The following is a 24679-nucleotide window of genomic DNA, read 5'->3' as shown; positions in this document are numbered from 1 at the left end:
TTACACAGGTTATATAATTTTATTATATGATAAATAATATAATCCCTATGATATATATTATTTTACAATGTAATAATCTTTATCATTTCATATATTTTATAGGAAGTCCGTCAGGCAGAAGGGAGATGATAATAGATGAGAGTCTGGATGCTGAGGAATTTTCCTCCAGTTGTCAACTTTGTGATGGGTGTGAGCGTTTACCCTGCATGTAAGCTCACAAGTTAGCCTGCCACAGTTTCATGGGTGCTGGCAGCAGCTGAGAGCCTCCTGGATCGGCAACAAAGACTTAACTACTCAACATGCTACAATAGGCTCCAGCATGGGCATATTTCATAGCAGTCCTTAGAGTCCCAATTTCCAGAGGGTGATAGGAAGCCTGCATAACAACTGCACACGCTGTGAGATGCAGTGCAAGAGAGAATCCTGAGCTTAGGGAACTCAAATCTTTTACTATGAGCAGTTAGTTACCCTGCTCTCTGCTCCAGAGGGAGACACTATCTCTCTCTTCCAAGGCTGCGCCTATACAAACATTCTTATAAAGATAGTCCAGCACAATGGTCAGTCAGTGCCTCTGTTCCTAAGACGTTCAGAAACATGACACAACCATATTGTCTTCCAAAAATATCCACCCCTCATTCCTACATCATCTTGACTTCTGGTGAATCTTTTCATGAGTATTCATTCCATCGGCCACTCTGATAAATCTGACCAACAGAAGGTGGAACAAAATCCATTCAATTTGTTCCATAGCACATTTAATTAGAGCTGATATCACAGGATGAGAGCAAATTAGAAGTACCATATGATCCAGCAATCCCACTTCTGGGTCTATATCCAAAGGAGAAAATGATATCATTATTTCACAGAGATATCTGTACTCCCATGTTCATTACACTGTTATCCACAATAGCCAAGATATGGAACAGTGTAAACATCCATCAATGGGTGAATGGATAAAGAAGATATGATATATGTATTGCTCATGTTATAATATATATAAAATATATAATATATAAATATAAATAAGTATAATTATATTATTATTTTATAATATACTTATATTAATATTGATAATTATTTATTATAATTATGAATTCTAATACATGCATATAATGATATATAATATAAAAACTATTATAGTTATTAATGTTATTAATATATATTATATATCATATATAATTAATGTAATTATATTTGTATAATATCATAAGTATATATTATTCATATATATCACATCTTTTAATATATATTTATAGAAATATATATACACACACACATGAAATTATTCAGCCATGGGCGCCTGGGTGGCTCAGTCGGTTAAGCGTCTGTCTTCGGCTCAGGTCATGATCCCGGAGTCCCGGGATCAAGTCCCGCATCGGGCTCCTTGCTGAGCGGGGAGCCTGCTTCTCCCTCTGACCCTCCCCCCTCTCATGTACTCTCTCTCTCTCATTCTCGCTCTCTCAAACAAATAAATAAATCTTTAAAAAAAAAAGAAATTATTCAGCCATGTGAAAGAAGGAAATCTTGCTATTTATAACAACATGGATGGACTTTGAGGTCATTATCCTGAATGAAATAAGTCAGACAGAGAAAGACAAATACTGTATGATATCACTTATAATCTCAGTACTTTTTCTAACTGGATGATTTACATCACAGGGATAACTGCCAACAAAGTATATGTAAATAATGAGTCAGTTCTCTCTCCAGAAAGCTCCCCTGAGAAAGTGACAGTAGCTTCATTTTGGAGAGAACCCCACAGGCATCTGAAAACTACCTGATCTAGTGATGAGGTTTCCTTCAACCCTAGAAGGTCTCAGATGACAACCTCAAAAGAATAATTAGCTATGTGTTTAGGTAAAAAGCAAATGAATGCCTGCCTTCTACAGAAGAAGTTCAGTCTGGGGACACACACGGTGCCCCTGGAAAGAAAATGTTGACAATTGTTAGGCCCTACATCATTTGGGAGAGCATAGGTTGATAGCACCTCCAATGTGGCCTGATAGCTAGATGATGGATCTTAGGGTTTCCAGTGCAGTTCAAATAACTGAGTCCAATCCTTTTGTCTAGAGGGATTGTATAAGGGCAGTCAGTACAATCAGTAATTTTGTCCTTCACCACCAGCAGGGTGAAATTTGTGTGCCCCCACAGAATGACTGAACAATAGCCATAGGAGTGGGGCTAGGGCAGACATTCAGAGATGGTGACAAATGTTTTGCATGAAAGGTGTGGGAACTAGGACCAACCTTTTCTATTTCCAATAATCTTTATAGTAAGAGTAAGGGGAATGATGATCAAATTGTAGTCAGCTGTCTGGCAGAAGACGGCAGCCTCACCAATAAGTTAAGTATTATTGCAACTATTTGTCACACCAGGTTGTTTCTCCTTCATGAGAAAGTCTCCAGGGCCCATGCTAAAAAAAAAAAAAAAAGATCTTCAGTGCCCTGCCCTCTCTTGTACCTTCTGGGGTCTGAGGAACTCCATTTCCAGGTGTCAAAATTATTCTTCTCCCTCCACTGAGACAAAATTGATGTGCCTCATTCCAGTAACTATAACTTTACCTTTTTCCAATTATTCCCTAATTATACCTAGATCAGGTACAAAAGAAATAAGAGCATTCCTGTAGAACTTACACAGACCCATTATGCTCCCTACTTTGTCCCTCATGGACCTCTAGATAAGAACTCAGCCAGCAGGCATACTCAACCAAGTAGTCATTCTTTGTATGACTGAGGACCATGTCAGTCCCACAGGACAATGCAAATGGCTGAACCAGCATTAAGTTTGAATACACTAGCTTTTTGGGAAGCTATATCTGAAAAGTGTATCAATCAGGCTAACCTGGGATTGTAAGTAAGGGAAAGAAAGAAGCATCATGTCCAGGGAAGACAGGGTTGTAATCCCAAATTTTCAAAATTGGTTTACCTCCATCCTTCATCCTGATCATTACCCAGTGTATTAGTTTTCTAAGGCTACCATAATAAGTGATCACAAACTTGTTGGGTCAGAAGAGCAGAAATTTATTTTCTCATGGTTCTGGAGTTAGAAGTCTGAAGGGATGCCTGGGTGGCTCAATCGGTTAAGTGTCTGCCTTCAGCTCAGGTCACGATCCCAGGACCCATGATCAAGTTCCACACTGGCTCTTTGTTTAACAGAGAGCCTGCTTCTCCCTCTACCTGCCATTCCCCCTGCTAGTGCTCTGTCTCTCTCTCTTTCTCTCTGACAAATAAGTAAAATCTTTAAAAAAAAAAAAAAAGTCTGAAATCAAGAGCCCAGTGCAGGGCTCGATCCCAGGACCCTGGAATCATGACCTGAGCTGAAGGCAGATGCTTAACCGACTGAGCCACCCAGGCGCTCTTCACCAGTTTTAACATAAGAAATAAGGGAAGTTTATAGGGCAGTAGGTCTGACCACAAGAATTTATCTAGATTCTTTTGGCTGGGTATTCATATTTCAGTGGTTCCCTTTCATCAGCTTTATAAACCCAATCCAAGACAGTAAGAGGCCAAATACTACTCAATTCCTTATTTAAGATTTCCCATGAGAATTTATCTATCTCATAGAACTATTACTGAGAACACTGAAACTTCCTTATAGCAGCTACAACCCACTGCAAAAAAAAAAAAAAAAATTCTGAGAACTACTATTATCTCTGAATGGATCTAAATTTGGCATGATGCACTGTGTCATAACACAGCCCATCCCTTGCCATTCTTCCTTGACAAGAATTACACACCTGCCCCTCCTTTCCCAGGCGACTCAACTAGTTATAATAATTTGCCAGGCTTCTGACAATAGATGTCACAAATTTCCCTACTGTTGCATTCAGTATAGGCACATGTCTTCTAATTTGTCTGGAAGGGACTTTATTAGTCAGGAATCTCCGGAGGAACAGAACCAAAGAGTGTGGGGGTGGGGGGTGGGAGTTATTTTAAGGAATTGGCTCTTGGATTGTGAAGGATGGCAAGTCTGAAATCTGTAGGGCAGGCAGGTAGGTTGGCTAGAGACCTAGGGAAGAGATGACATTGCAGTCTTGAATCTAAAGGCATGTGAATGCTGAATCCCTTCCTCCCTGGAGGACCTCAGTCTTTTCTCTTAAGGCCTTCAAATGATTGGATGAGGCCCACCCATATTATAGAGGGCATTTGCTTTACTCAAAGTCTACTGATTTAAATGTTAATCACATCTAAAAAAAATACCTTCACTACAACATATGGACTGGTAGTTACCCAAAAACTGGATACCATGGCCTAGCTAAACTGAGACATAAAATTGATCATGACGGGGCAGAATCTTCTGCCTACCCCTGATAAATCTTTAACCTATTTGTTACAATATTGCAGAACTGAGACCATATTAATGCAGAAGTCTTCCTACCCAGAGGATAGTTAACAACAAGCAAGATGCAATGTGGTATGCAATCAACTTCCCCAATTATTTCTCATTAACAGCCAGTAAAGTAGAGTATTTTTTGCCCACTTGACCATTCAACTTGGCCAAAACATTTGCTACTATTCCTATGGATTAATCATATCTCATTAATTAGCCCACATGATCCTCATTCTTATTCTAGAAAGCCATATCTCTATAGCATCCTATCTTCACCACCAAAACTGCCAAAAACTCTGAAGGCCATGAGATTTTATTCTAGTTGTAAGCTAACTTGCCACAGTTTGAGACAAAGGACTTTATTACTCACTATACAGTGTCTGAGTCCTTAGTCTTGGTTCAGGCTGCTATAACAAAAATACCATAAACTGGGAGGCTTATAAATAATAGAAATTTATTTCTTGCAGTTCTGGAGGCTGAGAAGTTCAAGATCAAAGCAGATTCAGTGTCTGGTGGAGACTCATCTCTTGTTTCCTAGGTGTCTGTCTTCTCTTTGTGTCCTCACATGGAAAGAGTGAGGGGGCTTTCTGGGGGGTCTTTTATAAGGCACTAACTCCATTCATAAGAATTCCACCCACCTAAAGGTCCCACCTGAAAGCACCATTACACTGGGGATTAGGTTTCAATATATCAATTTTTAGGGGACACAAACATGTCGTCTACAGCACACAACAAGTAGCTAGACTGTCAATATATTTGTGAAGCTTCCGTGAGCCCCAATTTTCACAGGGTGGTAAAAGTAGGGCCAGGTCACACCTGAATATGCAGTGGTTTGCATTATAGGAGATAAATCCTTAGTTCAAGAAACCTGAATCTTTTATAATAAGCAGTAAACACACCAGCCTTTTATTCAAGAGGGAGACACTGTGTCTATCCTCCAAGACTCATAAGACAGCAGAAAATGCAAGAGACCCATAGAGAATTATATTCTAACACAAATAATTACCCTTATTTTATTTCGTCCCAGAGGTGGATGGTCTTTTTCATGACTTTTTCTTTTTAAAGTAGATGTATTCATATGTCTTCTTGGGAAAGAGCAGCACCCATTATGGGGCAAAAGGATTCTCTTCCAGTGTGTCTACAATGTATTAAGGATAGACATGTAGAGTAGTGGGCAAATTGAAAACTGACTTTCTTAATTAGATAATATGAATCAAGAACAAGTGAGTGGAGCTCATGCACAGGGGAGGTTAGGAATATGTGAAACAGATTAGCAAGCAAACAATAGACATTATAACTTTGTGAGAGAGTGAAGATCTGGACACAAATGTGGCTGAAATTACAGAATTTAAGCCATGACACATAGGGTGGGAAAAATCTCTGACAAACATATGAGGAAAAAATAGCATGTATTTACTATTAGTCATTTGAAAGATCAATTATTTCTCTTTTAGAAAATGAAGTTTGTTCTCTATAGCTAAATGACATTTGACCTCTGAAATTGGCTATAAGACAGCTCATGAAATACTTCAGTGGTTTCACATTACCATCGCAAAATCTAATACATCTGATGAAACAATAAATACAAATGAGATAGCAAAATATCCTTTTTTATGCCACTCAAGTTTCTTTTTTAAACATACACATACATATTCACACTTTAATATATACAACCTTGGTACAACTTACAATACTGAAAAATATTAATTAAAAGTAATTTATATTTTATAATATATATATTTTATTAACATAAAATAATAAAATATTAATAAATATTAATGACACATGGTAAGAAGTTCATCATTTTTTGCTTTGATGTTTCCTTCTACCTTATGAAACTGACAGAGTAAATACTACTTTTCTGATATAATGAAACTGAGACCAGAGTTGGTAACCAGGTCCAATTTCCCTAACGGTAAATCCAATATTCCATTCACTATTATTTTGATCTTGGAAAATCAGTTTATAATCTCTCCAATTTCTGGGTGTAAGTTAACAAACATTAATATATACATCAAATGATTGCATCACTGATTATATATGAATACACAATTACTGCATTAGCCCCATCACAGCTGTGTCAAATGTACAAGGACTGTTAAAAATCTGTTTTGCATTAGTTCTTTATAGACCATAAAAATACAAACACAAATATATTTAAGAATATATACCTTTTAGCAATTTCACCAGCCCATTTCTTGTAAACATCTACTTTTATATTACATAAATTAGTAAACACATTTGCCATAAATTATGAAGTAGGATTTTCTCAAGAATTTCAAAATGAATGTTTTCTCTATATTTTTGATGTTTTATAAAATGCACAAACATTAAATCTAAGTCTTTGATCTGATTTTTTTAAATTCCATGCTTAAAACATTTACTTTCAATTTTAATTTCCCCCACCCATGTTTTTCAAGACTATTTTGTGTCAATTCTACTTGTGTGGGTAAAAATCTAAAGAAATAATTATAAATGCTAAGTTAAGCTAAATTTACCTTTACCTTTTTATTTTTTTAAGATTTTATTTACTTATTTATTTGACAGAGAGAGAGAGACAGCGGGAGCAGGAACACAAGCAGGGGGAGTGGGAGAGGGAGAAGCAGGCTTCCTGCTGAGCAGGGACCTCGATGTGGGACTCTATCCCGGACTCCGGGATCATGACCTGAGCCAAAGGCAGACGCTTAATGACTGAGCCACCCAGCCGCCCACCTTTACCTTTTTAAATCCAGTACCCTATTGCCTTAGAGATCATTATGTCTGTGAAAATCATTACTGATACTGATGTCACCTTAATTTCTTTAAAGCATAGTTTTGGACACATTATTGTCCAGTCCAGCTCTTAAACTTGGAATGGTCCATATTCACACACACACACACACACACACACACACACACACACACACACACAGATACATACACACATTCATTCATTCATGCATACATGTATACACCCCAACCACCTAAGCTAGGTAATGAGTCTTCAATGGCCAGGAATCACCCATTAATCCTTATTTAGAAAGGAAGCTACTTATTGTCTCCTAAAACTGCCTCACACTCCCATCTTCTTTGCATGTGTCTTTTTCTTTTGGAGTACTTCCTATCACCTTCTCCTTTGAACCCAAGCTTTTGTTATCTCCACCAAAACTCAGTCTTTTAAAGGTTGTAAATGGTCTCTGTGTTTCTAATTCCAGTAGTCATTTCTCAATCCTCACCTTACATGACTCACCAGAAACACTGACCCAGTAAATCTCTCTCCTTCATCCTTGAACTACCATCTCCTCATCTCTCCTGAGACAGTTGGCTCTCCTGGTTGTCTTCCCATCACATTGGTTGCTCCCTGTGTCTCCTTTGCTGGTTTCTCCTCATCCAAGTGTTCGAGTGTCCTAGAGCTCAGCGCTGGACATCTTCTCTATTTGTCCTCTCTCTTTACTGGTCTCCCCCAGCCTGATGGATTTACACACTACATACACACTGACAACTTTTACATTCATATCCCAAGTCGGGATTTATTCCCTAAATGACAGAATTTTATATGCAACTGCCCACTTGACCCCTCTATTTGGCTATCACCTTCTACTTGAATATCATCAAATAGATTTCTCAAACTTAACATGTCCTAAATTGAAATCTTGATCTTCCCATTAAAAACTGTTCCTCCAAAATTTTTCTCAACTTAGTAAATGAAAATTCCACCATTCATATTTCTGAGGCCATAATCGTTAAGGTCATTCGTGAGTCTTCTCTTTCTCTCACACCCTACATCAATTTCACTGGCAAATTTTAGCCATTTCTCCCTCTGTTAATACCCAGTTCCAAGAGACCATTCTCTGTTTGTCTCTCTCTCACCTGGAGTTGTAAAAACCCTTCTAATCAACCTCTTTATTCACTTCTCTCCTCCAATAGCTCCTCATCTCATTCACAGTAAGAGTTACAGTTCTCAAAATTATCTCCCAGGCTTTATACAAATTGTACCCCCCCACACACACACACATCTATGATCATGGGTATTACAATCCCCCTGGTTTCACCCTAAACTATCCCTAAGGAATTAAGCTGGACCTTAAACAGAGGAAAAATTTTCAGTAATCATGTAGGGAGCAATGGGTGGAGAAGGACTGCTATTTTAAATAACTATTCTCACTGATAGGAGGACTTTAGGCAGAGATCCAAGAGAGGTATGAGAGTAAGCAATGTGGCTCTCTGGGAGAATAGTGTTCCCACCAAGCAGTGAGTGCAAAGGCCCTGGGACTGCAGTAGGAGTCGGCAGATTGGAGGAAACAGGAAGAGTCTGAAGACTGAAAGGTCAGCCAAGGGAAGGTGATTGTACTTAGCAGCCCAGGTGAAAGAAGGATCCATCTGTTTTGGTATCAGTAGGAGTTGAAAAGAAGAAATGGGTAAGAAAAAGTCACTGCATTGTTAACAAATGTTTATTGAGTAACTCCTCTAGGCAAAGCACTTTTCCAGACGCGAGAAATACAATTAAACTAAAATGTGCCTACTCTCACAAAATAGTACCTGCTTCACAACACACAAAATCTGTCTTTTGCAGAGGACAGATATTGAACAATAGAATTTGGCAATTGTTTTGATGTTGTGGAGTGACAAAGAGGATTTCAAAAGGAGACTTGAATCTGGGTGATGATTCATGAATATAGTTGCCTATGAACTGAAACTTACATGGGGTTCTTATGAAAGTTCTTAGCAGCTTTTTTACAGCTTTTCAACAATAGTCTCACTGAGAAGTTTCTAATCAGACATGTAAAACAGGCAATACATTCAGTTTCACAGCAAGATCACAGACAACTAGACCTGGGTTAATGTCCCATCTCTGCTACTCAATCTCTTCAAGCTTCTGTTTCCTCATCTGAGATGAGGGGTAACAACTTCATCTTCATTACAAGGTGGTTTGAGGCTATCAGTAAAGCAATTCACATGGCACCTGTTATAGAAAGCATTTGGTATTTATATAACAGCTAATACGTGTAGAGAGATTTGATGCCTGAGAAAAATACCTTATAGATCTTACAGATGCCTGAGAAAATACCTATCCCTGAGGAATGAACTCTCACAATCTGACTTCTTATAAAAAAATTGTGACAATCTAGTGAATCAATATCGGCATGAGGCTTTGTTTCATTGTTAATGTAACAGAATAAAAAGTAGATAATAGTTGATCTTCCAATGTATCTATCTGTAAAATCCTTATTGCAATATTCCTCTTCCATCTCACGTAAAAGCAGAGAGGAGAGGTTTTATGATATATTCTGGAATTTCTTTGGATAAGTGGAGAAAGTTCAGTGGTGAGAAACAGGTTCATGAGGGCCAGCATTACCCATCATTGTGACTACACTCACAACCTCTATATTCAAAATTGCCAATAGCACTATAGCATGTTCAATTTTATAGAAAGATGTGCAGACTTTTGTTCTATTTTTTATATTGTGAAATTGCATTATGAGTCGGGGAAGAGTATTATCATCATATTAAGAAATATTTACCAAGATAAATACATCAACATCATGAGTGCTAAGAGTTGTACCATACAGGAAGATAATCATCATCTTCTGAGAGCAAAACATTGAAATTAGGCAGCTGAGTGACATAAGGATACAAGGAGCAGGTGACAATATGAGCTCTGGCCAGACAGCAATCACAGATCTACTTAAGTTAATGCAGGCGTTTTGATTAAGGTATCTAAAGGTTCTGAGTTTTAGGTCAAGATAACGGACTTCTTCCCTCTTGAGAACATATTATATGGCAGGAAGTTAATTTTCAGAGGGGAAACAATCCCTAATAGTGAAGAGCATAGGAGATGATAATGGATTTATCAACAGATAAGATAAATTAACCAATTTCTGAAATTCAGAAAATAGATATAAATATGGGGAGGAAGCTATAGTCCAGGGAAATATACTAAGAGCACCTGCTACCGTTGTTGATTTGTCAAATTCTAGAATGTTTTATAGTACATAAAATTTGAAATTATATTAAAAGCATAAAGATAAATTTCTTTCATATTTTCTTCATACTTGCTATCTTTTTCAATATAGAAAATTCCTTCTCTCCTTTCATGGTTTTGCCTTGATACGAAAATATTTTTATTTTGCAGTCAGAGTTTAATTTTTTGGCGAAGTAAAGAATTCTAGGTCTAAAATAATTTCCCTTTAAAATTTTAAGGGCATCTTACACTAATCTTTCATTTCTTTGTAGGTTACCTATGTTTTTCTCATTACTTTCAGGATTCTCTCTCTAGGTTTAGAATTCTGAAACTATACTGGGATATCTTTGTGTGAGGGGACCTTGTCATTAACCCCATCTGGTACCAAGTGTGCCCTTTTAATCTAAAAATGTATTTCTCTCTTCAAGTCTGGGATATTTTTTGCCTGTATTTGTTTGAAAATTTTCTTTCATTTTGTTTTAGCTCTCTTTTTTGGAAGGTCCTCCTCAGATGAACACAGAAACTTCTGGATCTATCCTTCACATTTCTAAATACTTCTCTAGACTTTCCACTTCTTCATTATGTGCATAATTTCTGCAAGATAAAATGTTGACAGGAATGAAGTGATGTTGAGACCCAACAGGGGTACTTACCTGGACATGATCTTCCTAATCATTAATTTAATCTTCCTTTGTGCCTATTCTCCAGTTACTTAATCTACCCTAATGATGATTTTTTTTTTTAAAGATTTTATTTATTTGTTAGAGAGAGAGCGTGCGTGGGCGAGAGAGTGAGCAAGGGTACAAGCAGGGGGAGCTGCAGGCAAAGGGAGAAGCAGGCTCCCTGCTGAGCAAGGAGCCTGATGTGGGACTCTATCCCAGGGCACTGGGATCATGACCTGAGCCGAAGGCAGACGCTTAACCGACTGAGCCACCCAGGCGTCCCTGATCTATTTTTAATTGAAGGGATCACATTTTTCATTTTGGTAAATTTTTTCCGAAGCAAATGTTTTAGTTTCTTGGTTTGTTTATTTTACAGATATGGTATACTGTTATGCTTCTCTAAGGATATTTTATTTATTTTAAGATCTTCTTCTGTTTCTTATATTAGCTCTGTTCATTGAAATTTGTTGACTTTAATGATTCCTGAATTTCTGTTTATTTTTGTAAAAAGTTTTAATTAAAAAATAGGCCTATAATGAATAACTTTGTAGCTGGAATGTGCTTCTTAAACTCATAAACACTGGTGGGTTGGACCAGAAATAAATACAGTTCTGATTACCAGAGCCCTCCACTTACCACGTCCAAGAGGACATGTTGTTTCTGAGGTGGAGGTGCTCTACCCTCCCTTGATAAACCAAAATTAGTTATTTAGAGCAGTAACTTAAAAATCCCAATACTCAGGCCATCACCAAACCATTAAATCAGAATTCTGCAGCATGGGAGCCAGACTTCAGTATTCAAATCCCCCAGTTGATTCCAATGTGAGGCGAGATATGAGAACCACCACTTTCCAGTACTGTGTGCTTACCTGATTCCATACACATTCTGGAAGCCTTCCTATCAGAATCCTGCCATCAGAGTACTATTCTCACCTCTGGGCCAGTGTTGTCATCAGCTATCCTAAGTGGGATTCAGTTAGTTACTTTTCCCCAGGTTCTAGAGTCTCTGACCTTGGAATTATTCCCAAAGTCTGTCTGGCAAACTCCCACATCATATTGCCCTCTTAATTATCTATATGGGTTCTTCTTACCCCTGTTGGGTCTCAACATCACTTCATTCCTGTCAACATTTTATCATGCAGAAATTCTGCACTATTCTCCTCTGTTAGTGATATTACCCTTGAGTTGCAAATACTACTATGAATTCATGTTATCTTTTTTCATTTTAATGTGAGAGGTAGAAATCTAGTCTCCATAGAATCTCTAAGAAGAGATATTCAGGTTTATGTATTTGTTCATTCTTTCATTTATTAAATTGGCACTGGGTCCCTGCTCTATGTGCCAGGCTTAAAGCAGAGAACAAGAAAAACACAGATACTGCCTCACATAGCTTGCATTCTAAGGTGTTTTTCATAGTAGTTAACCACCCCCAATTGGAATTAATCCAAATATTTAATAATATATTGGTGGTTGGATGAGTTAAGAAAATACATATCTAATGAAGTATTATCCAGTTTTTAAATACACTTTAAAATTATGACATGAAAAAAATCTTCACAACATAATGTTAACTGGAAAAAGGCAAGATACAGAATGGTACATATAGTATAAAGAAAAATTAAAGGTTTTTGCCTCTGAATTGGAACACCTGGATAATTAATATATTTGTCTTTATATTTTTTCAGTACTTTCCAATACTAACAGATTTAATTTCTATATAATATACTATTTTAAAAAGTCAGAAATATGTTTTTTTTAATTGTATTCTCTTTTGCAAGTTAAAACACAAAAGCAGCAGATAGAATCTATCTCACTTTATCAGAGAGCACAGATCTTGAAAACAAAGATTGTAACTCAGAAATCACGGGGACTTTTAGAGTTCCCTTACATGTTTTTACAATGTAAGCTTCCCGAAGGTAAGTGATAAACATACCTTTTGCTTTGTTTTGTTTTGTGGCTTATTTTGGTATAATACCTTCCTAACTCATGTGGTTCATTAAGAATTACCTTCGCACAGACAGATGATATGTTTTAAATCAAAGAATTGCTGTCCCACATAACATCAGCATTCATGTTGGGTCTCTTGTCTCAACATAGGGGTTTGCGTGAAGCCCTTTAACCTAAAAATCTTGGCTGATAAAATGCCTTGATGTCAGTTTTATTCTGAGTGAGACAATACTTCATGGAATTTGACAGAGCCCCTCTCCCAACACATTATTAATAAAGCAGAAAAAAAAAGAGCAAGTAGAAAGCCGATGGAAGATGAAGGGATTAGCCTGATATATTGTTACTATATATTAAAGGCTTTGGACAAAGGTGAGTGATATTAAAATGACTTCTTAAAAGCTCAAAGCTTAAAAACTCAAAGACCCAAGAAAGGAAGGCTCCTTCAAATTTTGGTTAGCAAACCTCTCCTTGTTTTGTCAGCCAGCTAATGCTATTCCTCTCAACTTCTGAAGATCTGGACATACCTTGAGAGGTGAACATTAGCTTCTGGAAAAAGAAAAAAAAAAAAAGCCCATACCCATTGACCTCCAGAACCCATCTCCGCAAGTCTGATATGGAGTCATGGCTACCCCAGACAAAAGAGCAATCTGATCTATAAAAAGCTTGTGCAGGGCTGCAAAGATGCAGTTGCATTGACTCTGAAGAAGACAGTTACTTTATATTCTCTGAAGTGCCATAAAAGATACAGAAATTGAGTGAGCACTTCTGTGGTACATCATGAATGCAATTGGCCATATTAATTTAACAGAGCATAGGTAATATATGGCTAAATGAAAGACCAAATGCTACACAATTTAATTATATAAAAACATCTATGTCAATTTTACTCTTAAAAATTTAACAGAATTAAAATTAATTAATTTTACAGAATTATTAATAATAATTATTAATAATTATTTTAACAAAATTAATTGAAATTTAATTGCCTGTAAAAATTATCTCAACAAAAAATTGTCTGTTCTTTGTGGTAATGTTGTTTTGTTTCTTTTATGGTGTTACCACTCAGCCTATTTTGGTCAAAGGTACTTTTTCTCACAATGTACTACCAATATTATACATATGTTCAAATATTTTTCTTAAATGTAATACCTAAAAGATTTTTTTAAAGATTTTATTTATTTATTTGACAGAGAGAGAGACAGCAAGAGAGGGAACACAAGCAGGGGAAGTGGGAGAGGGAGAAGCAGGCTTCCCGCCGAGCAGGGAGCCCAATGCGGGGCTCGATCCCAGGACCCTGGGATCATGACCTGAGCTGAAGGCAGATGCTTAACAACTGAGCCACCCAGGCGCCCCCTAATAGATATTTGGAGGGGCATTGAGTTTACTATTCATTTTAATAACAAGAGAATCCTTTTGAAACTTAGTTTTAAACCATAAAATATATGCTATGCACAAGGGATTTTAAATGTTAAAGTGTTTCTATCACTATAGAGTAAATCATTCTGCTGACTTCATGATACAATGGATACTTTAATACTTAAAGCAGTAGTTATTTTCTATAGATGCAGTTTCCATAGAAACAGTACGCTTTACTTATTAGACAAAGAAAGATCAGAACTGACTCTACTACACTATGAAGTCCTTTTCAGCTCTAATTTTACGAAATTCACATATATGTTAAAATCCATTTCAAACATTTAATATATTTTGTCTTGAGAGCATAAAATAACCCTCAAATTTTCTTGACAGTATATTTAGGATATTTACAATATATTTAATTATAGACATATTTGTTTATACATATATTCATAGAGGAAGCAGGTTAGAAAGTAATGATATATTTTCCAAGTCTATTAGTTGCTCTCTAAAAAGATGACACATTTAGGGACACCTGGGTGGTTCAGTCTGTTGAGCGTCCAACTCTTGATTTTGGCTCAGGTCATGATCTCAGGGTTGTGAGATCGAACCCCACATCCGGCTCTGCACTGAGCATGGAGCCTGCTTGGGATTCTCTCTTTCCCTCTCCCTCTCCCTCTGCTTTCATCTGCTGGTGCTCTCTCGCGCGTGCGCATGCTAAGTAAATAAATAAAATCTTAAAATAAAATAAAATAAAAAGATGACACATTTAGAAATACATCAGTGTAAAACTACAGTAGTTTTGTTCCACATATTTGAAGAGTTGAGTTTTTTAAGTATTTAAGATATTTTAAAATGATACGCAGTCTAACATTATAATATTTCAGTGTATGAATGCTCATTCAATGGCATCATACTCATTTGTGTTAAACTGGTGAAGGTAGAAATGACTGATAAATATTTGTGGACTGGAAAAAAAAAGTAGGGGAAGACATATGAAGTGGACTGTGTTGTGGCTTTCTTTGAAATGGGACTCTTAGTCTCCCTCTTTTTAGTGCTCTAATACATCAAGCAGTTACTTGGCCACTTGGAAAGAGTTAAGTCAAACCACCTGTCAAAATCTAGAATATACAGTGTTTATAAATATTCAGAATTATCTTCATTCACTCATTAGTCTTTAGTCTAAGAAAATATTGGATTATCAGTTTTTCACAGATGGAACCACCCTTCCTTTTTGGCATACTATACCTGAATGAATAAGCATACTGAATTGGAAACAGTACAGTAAAACAAACAGAAATGGTAATGTAATTTGCCTCCTGTCCTCAACATCAACACTTATTAGGAAATGGTTCAGTAGCCAAAAGAAATCTTTTTTTTTTTTTTCATTTTATTTCGGTCCTGGTATGAGGTTGAGTAAGAAAAGTGAGTGCATTGGATCTAAAGAATACAAAGCAAGTTTTTAAGTGTGACGTGTGGCTCACTAGTCCCTAAGATTAGGACAAATAGCAAAGTGTATAAACTTACAGGAGAATAAGTTCATGCTAGGCATTAGAATAAATGTCTGGAGAACCATGAGAGACTGTGGACTCCGAGAAACAAACTGAGGTTCTAGAGGGGAGGGGGTGGGTGATGGGTTAGCCTGGTGATGGGTATTAAAGGGGCACGTTCTGCATGGAGCACTGGGTGTTATGCACAAACAATGAATCATGGAACGCTACATCAAAAACTAATGATGTAATGTATGGTGATTAACATAACATAAAAAAAGAATAAATGTCTTGATTATGATGGTGGTTGAATAGCAAATTGAGGAACAGAGGAAATCATGGAAATGTTACTATCCTAACAAGATCATCCAAAGGCACAAACATGAATTAAGTGGAGTCTGTCTATGTACCACGAATGCTTTTCCTATCCTTGACCCTCACTTTCCTATCCCTAACCCACTTGTGTTTTTCTGTGACTCCCCCGTCAGATGTGACTGAGCAATGTACAGCTAAACTGCACTGATGGAATCCATGTCCTTTGAACCATGTGTTGCCCTTCTCCAATCAAATATAGCACTTTGTGAGCTATTCCCTAAGGTTACTCTCCAATTAGAGGAAGCTAATCAGAATAACTATGCCAGAAAAATATGTTAATGATTGTTAATTGCATCACATATATTTTGAACTGTAACTATGGGAAGAAAAAAAGAAAGAAAGGTAAATTTCTTTCCTTTAGTAAGTGTTCAAGTCTCACTTTAGATAGTCTGAGTCTCATAAAGATCCTGTTGTCCGATTCAAAGTATTCCCATGCTGCAGAAGACAATTTTAAATGAAATGTTGCTGGTTTGGATTTCTAAAACAATGAACTGCATTAACAGTAAGATCTTTTCTACCAATTGACTAAATAGCAGCTTAAATTCAGCATTCTTTTTGTATGTCCAGGGACTATTACAGAATTTGAGATTTGATAAAACACACGTGTTAAAGCAGGAAGAACTTAGGGCACCTGGGTGGCGCAGTCGTTAAGCGTCTGCCTTCGGCTCAGGTCATGGTCTCAGGGTCCTGGGATCGAGTCCCACATCGGGCTCCCTGCTCCGCGGGAGGCCTGCTTCTCCCTCTCCCACTCCCCTTGCTTGTGTTCCTGCTCTCGCTGTCTCTGTCTCTGTCAAATAAATAAATAAAATCTTAAAAAAAAAAAAGCAGGAAGAACTTAGCAAAATATTTGGTCAGATTTTAAGTTATTTTGATTTATTGGGTGACATTATTTTAAAATAGGTTATGTTTTTTATTTGTGGAATTAGAAATTGGCCAAAAGTGATCCCATTTTTATAATATCAGACAGTTTGAAGACACAAATCAGGCCAAAGAGATTATCACCTAATAAGCACTTTCACAAAAATAAAAATTAAAAAACAAAATAAAACACAGAAAAGTAATATTTTAAAAAGCAGGAGGAATTGCATAACAGAAACAAAACTGTAACTTATTGTTTCACTTTATCTTCAAAGGAAGTTGGTGGATAAATGGTTCTAATACACTTGAATAAAAGTGGATCAGCACAAGCATCTCAGTGTTTCAGGCAAGCCCCATTTACTGGAACCTTAGTCCCTGACCTGGAATAAAAATCCCATTGAAGATTCCATACATGCACAGGTGTTAGCTTCCACATGCTTTTAAATTTTTAAGAAGTTGTACCACTACCTGACATCTACATAAAGAATTCATGCATAAACAAGAGGCAATAATCAAAGTCCAAAACCCTTTGGTTCTTCTTACCATGTGTGACCAAAGATACTAGAGTCTGAGGAGGAAGAGAGAGAAGCCAGTATCTGTGGGTGAACTACTACTTTCCAGGGGTGGACCTAGGCTCTTGACATGCCTTTCACTCAAAGCGTCAAAGTGAGTTATGATTCTTATTCCCACTTTTCAGCTTCAAAGTGGATTTTTTTTTTTTATTTCAGTCACTCAGACTCAAGGAGAGGACTGAGGACTCAAAGAACTGAGGACTCAAAGAAAAAAATTTTGCCTAATTTATACTGCTAAAATGTCAATTTGAAGACAGGGGTCTACTTCTGGCTCTGCCACTGGAGAACTTTGGTCCAACTCAATTTCTTTAGCCCTCAAAATCCACATCTGTAAAATATTGTCATCATATTAGGCTGATACCTTGGAGACCTCATAGATCTCAAAATTTCTGAAACTATGATAGAAAAAATTAATTCACTGCCCAAGGTTGTTAAAGCTTAATAAATGAGTAATGAAATTTCATTATACTATTCTCTCTACTTTTTTACACAATTAAAATTTGCTATAACAAAAAGTTTTTTTAAGTGCTCTGTTATCTAAGGCGTAGCATACCAGCTGACCTTCACTAAAACACATAAATTAGTGGTAATTTGGAAATTATCTTCATCATTTTCCTATTTATTTTTCACATGGAATAGATATGCAAAAACTGCTACTGAAGGTAAGTGAATTTTTCCATTTGTTTCACATTTTGTAAAACCAAACTCCCATGTAACAAAATCAAACAAGAATATTCTTCACTTATAAACAAACCCAAATTTTAGTTGTCTTTAATAGTTGTGGTTTCCCCCGAGGGGCTAAGCAAGCATTTTATTCCTGTGGGAGCCTATTCTGGTGTAACTAACTCCTGTGTTTTATTTACAATCCTGCCAGACCTTGCCTAGATTCCTTTCTTTAAGGGGTGCACTTACTGGACAAGAGTCCCATGTTCTGACAGACACTTGGAACTCGAGTATGGTCGAGTAGAGAGTCTGAGTCACCGAAATCTGGAAAATCCACTTTGTAAACCACACCATTTCTGCTGGGGTATGCAATGTTTGAGCAAGTTAACTGAAGGACAAACAATTTCCCACATTCCTAAGGCTCCATCAACAATGTAATGTTCTCTTTTGAAAGATCAGCATTATGAACAGTAACGATGATCCCACTTAAATATTTTTCATTCAAATAAGGAAAGCTGGAATGCTTAAAATATAAAGAACTAACAAAACTCAACCAGATGTTTTACAATGGCAGAGTTCATTATTTTCTTGTAGTCCAAAGTCACTAAAACAATGAAGGAGGAAATAAATGTTCTAAGTTTTAAAATGTTTCCTTTAAATTTTTATTTAGCTGTTAAACTCTTAACTCCATCCTATATACATTCAGAAAAGAATGAAGATTCTTGCCACTTTTAGGACTATCTTCCTTTTGGAATGTCAATTCCCCCCCGCATTGTTCAGAATTCAATGTGAGCAAACAACATTTGACTGGTGAGGGGCTTCCTTTGAAATGGAAACATTAAAGAGGTAGTGTTTTATTGTGTCTTAAAATATTTGGAATCTCAAATTAACTTATTACTTAAAACTTATTTCTGATTCAGAAATAATTATACATTAGATTCCAGATATATGATCTTGGTATTTCAAACTCTATTGGCTCAAAACCCCACCCAGAAGCACAAGACTGAACAGAAACAACATGATAGTCACTTTGTTGGCACGAGCTCCTTCCAACATGTAAATGTAAAATACACCATCTTTAGACATAAAAAAAAATTAGTCAGAAGTACTCTATTGTAGAAGCAATTAAAAGGATTTAAAAACAGCTGTCGCTGCTATGGGGAGGATAAATATTTGATTACACAACACAGAAAATAATAACAAGCAAATACAATTCTTTAAAAATGGCTGAGATCGAGTACTTCCAAATATTTTCATCCCACTAAAGGAAAGAACAGAAACACTCCCTGGTCAGTACTTGAGAAAAAAAGGCAGATATGAGCAGTTTTTAATGGAGAAGGGTTTCAGTGGAATGATGTTTACTCACCCAATAGAATCTTGGAAATCAGAGTATTTTAATTTTATTTATTTATTTTTTGGTATTTTGAACCTCAGTCTTGTAAAAAGTAGCCATTCTGTATGAAGGGGTTCAACTGACTAACTTCAAAGAAAGAATTAGAAGAATGGAAAGGGTAATCCCAACTACAGGAATTCAAATTGGGGTCAGAAGTTCAACTGAGCTTCCAGTGACATGTAAGAATAGGGTCAGTAAAATATAGAACAAGATCCATGTTTGAAAGAAATTTGTTAGATGCCATAAACTTGATAATTTGAGAGCTTTTGTTCCTTTTCCTCTTGCAAGTTGCAGCAATATACTTAAATTGTGAAAGGGCTGTATTTTGACTATTTTCATTCATCAGTCTCCGTACCTATCATCGTCTCTCCATCCTTATTTATTCTGCTTGTTCTCCAGGAGGCTGATTTCTGCGGCACACCCCGATAGCCGCCACCACGCACTCTGGCTTCTTGTTGGTTTGACCAATGAGAAGCACCAACGCCTTGGGAGGGTGGAGGAGGAGGGTGGAGTTCAGGGCATGTATGTATCCTCCCAGGTCCATCCCCGCTGGATGCCGGAATTGTCTCCAGCTCCACCGAAGGTCTCAGTTTCTGTCAGGTGGCCCCTCCCATGTAGCTATTTTCTCTGCTTTCAGTAAAGCTTCCCCTCTTCTCACTTTTTCCCCCCAACCTCCTCAAAGTACAGCAATCCAAAAGTGATTCCACATGCCCGGGTCAAGTGAAAAAATTAGGTCTGCAACAAAAGATTTTTAACAGGGCAAGTTATTTACAACCACATGTCCACTTAAATAGCTCATTTGGCTGGTATACAAATTTGATAGGTCTTGGAGACTGAGTGTTACCACAAACTTAATCTGCAGTTGAGTTTTAGGAAAAATCACTACAGTCCCCAGCTGCTAGTTTACAGCTATTGACTTAACCTATTTTTTTTTTTTAATCTAACAAAGATAATCAGAAGCAGTTACTTCACAGAGACAAAGTATCTTTGCCATTTTGGCTCAGGCCTTCTATCATCACATAGTTCTTTATAGTCTTTCTGTGACATAGATATTATATTGGCCTGTTCATTATATTGATGATGTTTTAACAAAAGCACCTGGGCATCAGGAATTAAGAACCCAGATGCCTTGTAAGACCCATGCATGTCAGAGGGCAGAAGCTAAGCTTGAGAAGTTTCAGAGGTCTGCCACATTGGGGAAGTATCTCAAAGTCCAGTATCTATGAAATGCCAAGGTATTTCTTAGAAAGTGAGAGAAGGTTGTTATACCTTCTATTACCTACCACAAAGAAAGAGGCACAATGCTTGGTAGGTCTTTTTGGATTTTGGAGCAAAATATACCAGGTTTGAGCTGTCAGTTCCAAGTGGGTTCTACATCAGGAAAAGGCTTCATGGCAGATCCAACTAACCTTCTCTCTCTGAGTTTTTTTTGAGAATTTAACGTAATAATCTGTAAGTCACCTAGTACAATACCTAGCACATAGTAACCCCTCATTAAATGATTGCTTGAAAATAAGCCCTTTAAAGAAATACATTAGGGGATGGAGGGAGTTGGGGGGAAGGGAAAGAAATCAGGGTGGTTCACAAGCATAAATTTTTCATAACTTACCCAGTGTCTTTACTTTGCTGTATTCTAAGTAGGCTCATCTACATATTGCATTTTTAAGAGTGCTTTCAAATGCCAGATATTTAGCTTTGAATTAAAAAACATGAGTTAGCACAGCCAAGAAACTAATTGCCTGCCACCATGCATACAAAAATCAAACTCTTCTAGTACAAATATTTTCATTTAATGTACAAGCTTCCAACCAAGTCTCCTCCTACAGTCTTCAACCCAGATGGTTTATTCTACTCCTCTTGTTTTTATATGTTATTTAACGGAGTAATGCTTAAATGAAGTACAGAATACATTTTTGCCAAATTATCACCACTTATTTTATAAAAGTTATTGTACATTTCCCCTTTCTTTCTACAATTCTTAGATAGTAAATGGAACCTTATTATGAGAAAAAACTACATTATTGAAGAATCACAAATCCCACAACTTCTAATAATAAAACAGATACCACTCTTGCTTTATTTGTTGGTGGAGTCAACTGTCATATAGGTAGAGAATTACATCAAGAGTTATGTCATCTGCTCCTGCCATCCCCTAGGCAATTCTTTACAGCTTCACACAAAAGATACTGTGAAAAAAACAAAAAACACTACTTTGGTGTCTATGATATGGTGCTTCTACCAATATTGTCATTGAGTATGCTCATGACCTTGGCAAGTCACTTCAACTCATTTCACATCTGTAGTGTGAGGGTGGAGGTAACTCACCCACAATGACTCTAACCTTTCTAGATAGAACCTTGCATCATGTACAGACCCATCTGATGTGTATACCACTACAGGTGTGTACTATGCCTATACCTAGGCCACAGAACTTTGACTTATGTGGACCAAAGTAGATGTAAGATAATTTCAAATATGAAAAGAAACCGATAAATAACACCACTCTTCAAATGCACTGAATTACTTGTTAAGAACATTTTTTTGTCCAGTTTTACAACAATAGTCATGATATAACTCAATGGAAGGCAAATGTCTTAGTCCATTCAGGCCGCTATAACAAAAGTACTGGGTAGCTTATAAACAACAGTAGTTTATTTCTCACAGTTCTGGTGGCTGGAAGTTCAAGATCAGGTAGCCAGAATGGTTGGGTTTTGGTAAGAGCCCTCTTCTGGATTATAGACTGCCGACTTCTTGCTGTGTTCTCACATGGTGGAGAGCAGAGAGAGGAAGCAAGCTCTGTCATGACTCTTATAAGGACACTAATCCATTCATGAGTGCTCCACCCTCATGACCTCATTTAATCCTAATTAATTCTCAAAGGCCCCACCTCCTAATACCATCACATGGGAGAAGAAGAGTAGGGTTTCAACATATGAGTTTGGGGGAATACAAACAGTCTATAACACACCATTTCCCCTTATCTTGAAAATAATTTAATATTACCCACTGGATGTTTGCATATAATTTGGAACTCTTTTTCTGCCTTTGACCAGAATGCAAATATATACCAGCCTAGAAAAGTAACGGCAATAAAGCAAGAAACCTCTGTAATGAAGTCCAGTGAAAGAAAATAAAGGTTTTCTCTAAAAAAAAAAAAAATGTTCTAACAATGGTTGCTTGATTCCACTGCTATTAATATTCCTCTGCAGGGTAGACCAATACCTTTTTATATAACTGGGAGTGTTAGAAATCCCAGAAAACTCATCTAGCAGTATAAAAGTGTCTCTGTTCCATGTATAAAAAGCTTTGTCTCTGGTGGGGCTGAGTTTAACAACACTGTCAATAGCACAGAAGTGGCAAAGAAACACCTGCCCGGGCCTACATCTCAAAGGGGGAAAGAATAAACTGTTTTTCACCTCAATTACTGTTATCTATAGCCAAAAAATGTCAGTTCACCTAAGAATAAAACTTAGATTTTTTTTCTTGTACATGTCCCTCAAAACCCTTCTTAGGTTTCTTATATCATACACAAAAATAAACTCAAAATGGATTAAAGATCTAAATGTGAGACTTAAACCATAAAACTCCTAAAAGAAAACATAGGCAATAATCATTTTGGTATCAGCCTTACCAACATTTTTCTAGATATGTCTCCTCAGGCAAGAAAAACAAGAGCAAAAATAAACTATTGGGACTATATACCAAAATAAAAAGCTTTTGCACAGTAGAGGAGACCATTAAAAAAAAAAATGAAAAGGCAATGTACTCAATGGGAGAAGCTATTTGCAAGTGATATCCAATAAGGAGTTAATCTCCAAAATATACAAAAAACATACAGCTCAACACCAAAAAGCAAAACAATCCGATTTAAAAATGGGCAGAAAACCTGAAAAGGTATTTTTCCAAAGAAGACGTAAAGATGGCCAGCAGACACAAGAAAAGATACTCAAGAGCACTAATCATCAGGGAAAAGCAAATCAAAACCACAATAGGATACTACATTATACCTGTCAGAATAGCTAATACTAAAAAGACAAGAAATAAGTGTTGGTGAGGATGTGGAGAAAAAGGAATACTCATGCGCTGTCGGTGGGAATGTAAATTGGTGCAGCCACTGTGGAAACAGTATGGAGGTTCCTCAAAAAATTAAAAATAAAATTACCATATGATACAGTTATTCCACTACTGGGTATTTACCCAAAGAAAATGAAAATTTTAACTCAAAAAGATATTTGCATCTCTATGCTTATTGCAACATTATTTACAACAGCTAAAATATGGAAGTGAACCAGGTATCCATTGATAGATGGATGAATAAGGGATAAAGAAAATGTGGGGTATGTGTGTGTAGTGTTTGTGTATACCTATACACAATGGAATGTTACACAACCATAAAAAGGAATGAGATCTTGCCATTTGCAACAACATGGATGGACCCAGAAGGTATAAGTGAAATAAGTCAGATAGAGAAAGAAAAATACTGTATGGTTACACTTACATGTGAAATAAAAAAAAAAATTAAAAAGCAGAAACAGACCCATAAATACAGAGAATAAACTAATGGTTAACTGCCAAAGGGGGGTTGGGTGGGGCGGATGGGCAAAATGGGTGAAAGGTAAGGGAAGGTGCAGGCTTCCAGTTATGAAATGAATAACTCACAGAAATGAAAGGTACAGCATAAGGAATATAATCAGTGGTATTATAATAGCATTGCATGGTGACAGATGGTAGCTACACATGTGTGAGCCTAGCATAACATACAGAGTTGTCAAATCACAATGTTGTACACCTGAAACTAATGTAATATTGTGTGTCAACTATACTTCGATTTTAAAAAAAGAATAAATTCCCACTAGCAAGAAAGGCCTACAGGAGCACAGCAGAATTCTTACTTTGGAGATGTTTGAAACCAGAAGTGAATTGAGCCGTATCTCAGACTCCAACACATCCCTAATCGAATCAATTCTGGACTGAATTGAGGTGATCAGCCCTTCATCCTGTGTGCCCATAAAAAAAAGGTTGAGGCATTCTATGTCTAGGCTTCTTCTAGACACAATGTCTGGCATGCTAGTAAAAACAATCCCGATAAAAACA

Source organism: Callorhinus ursinus, unplaced genomic scaffold, assembly GCF_003265705.2.
Source record: "Callorhinus ursinus isolate GAN/ISIS: 27379988/994484 unplaced genomic scaffold, GSC_fseal_2.0 scaffold4, whole genome shotgun sequence".
In the NCBI taxonomy this organism is placed as follows: Eukaryota; Metazoa; Chordata; class Mammalia; order Carnivora; family Otariidae; genus Callorhinus; species Callorhinus ursinus.
This window is presented reverse-complemented; position numbering follows the sequence as displayed.